The 1,274-nt window shown below is 46.9% G+C and overlaps 1 pseudogene; it reads right to left on the bottom strand.

Moving 5' to 3' along the window:
- Window positions 1-600: 600 nt before the first annotated feature.
- LOC100963847 lies at window positions 601-1,049 on the bottom strand (annotated as a pseudogene).
- Window positions 1,050-1,274: the final 225 nt, after the last annotated feature.

The following is a 1,274-nucleotide window of genomic DNA, read 5'->3' as shown; positions in this document are numbered from 1 at the left end:
TTGAGCTATAGGCGCCGAGCCCAGAAGCCCGACTCTTGATGATTACCCAAGATAAATGAAATCACACGTCAAAAGACTGGCATATGAATGTTTATTTTTTTTTTGCCTCGAGATTACGTTTAATGTGCAGAGATATTTATAACAGTTTTAAGACTGTTAAAGAGGTCCCGTTTGCTCAGTCCCATTAAGAACAAATAGGCATTGAAGTGTTCATAAATTCTTCCGTACAGTTGTTCTGAAAGTAGAGTTCACTTGCAATCTTAAAAATGTCCTGCATAGCTTAAAATGTGCCTTGATTCAAATGTGGACTGAAATTACTTGGTATCAAGGCGTAGTGACTGCTCTCTGCCATTTATAATAAGAGATTTTAACTGTCCGTCTTCTTCTACTTCCACTCTTTCCTGGCCATGCTCAATGATTCTCTTGGTGGTAATTATTTTGCCATCAACTATTTCTGTGGAAGTCGTCACGGTCTTGAAGCTGTCTGTCGCACCTGAACCACCAGGAGAGGGCATGAAAGAAGAAACGTCCTCATTTTCCAGGGATTCATAGGGAGTAAATTCTGGATCAAAAGAAAAACCACTTCCAAAGGCCGGAAATTCATTGAACATGGAGAAAAAGCGTGTGGACCCTCTGAATCTGCTTCGTCGGGAGCTTCTCTGACCCCCAAAGACGTCCTCAAGCGGGTCTGCTAGGAAGTCAAATGAAAATGCTTCACGTCCACCAAAGAGCTCCCTAAAGATATCAGCTGGATCACGAAAAGAGAAGACGAACTCGAAGGGGTCCTCATAGGGGTCCTCAAAGGGCTCACCATTGGTGTCAACATCCTCCATGCCAGCCTTGCCATAGCGGTCGTAGATGCGGCGTTTCTTGGTGTCCGACAACACCTCATAAGCCTCAGCCACCTGTTTGAATTTCTGTCCTGCTTCTTCCTTGTTCTCGGGATTTTTGTCAGGGTGCCACTTAAGTGCCAGCTTGTGGTATGCCTTCTTGATGACTTCAGAAGAGGCCTGGCGGGGCACGCCCAGCACCTCGTAGTAGTCTACCATGTTGGGGCCGCACGGCTGGAGGGCCACAGCAGGGCGAGGTGAGCGGATGGCTGCCCAAGGGGAACTGGCCCCGCTGGAGCATTCAGCCACTGGGAGTACCCCACCCCCTTTGTGACGTGGCCGCATCTCATTGGTTAAGGCCATGCAGCTCTGTATCCCAGGATGCAATGCCAGCATATTTTTTATTTTTAGTCAAAACTGGAAACATACATACCACATCAATTA

Source organism: Otolemur garnettii, unplaced genomic scaffold (assembly GCF_000181295.1).
Source record: "Otolemur garnettii isolate 467f Iridium unplaced genomic scaffold, OtoGar3 scaffold00065, whole genome shotgun sequence".
NCBI classification, from domain to species: domain Eukaryota; kingdom Metazoa; phylum Chordata; class Mammalia; order Primates; family Galagidae; genus Otolemur; species Otolemur garnettii.
The sequence above is the reverse complement of the archived record's forward strand: the minus strand, read 5'-3'. Positions and strand labels throughout refer to the sequence as shown.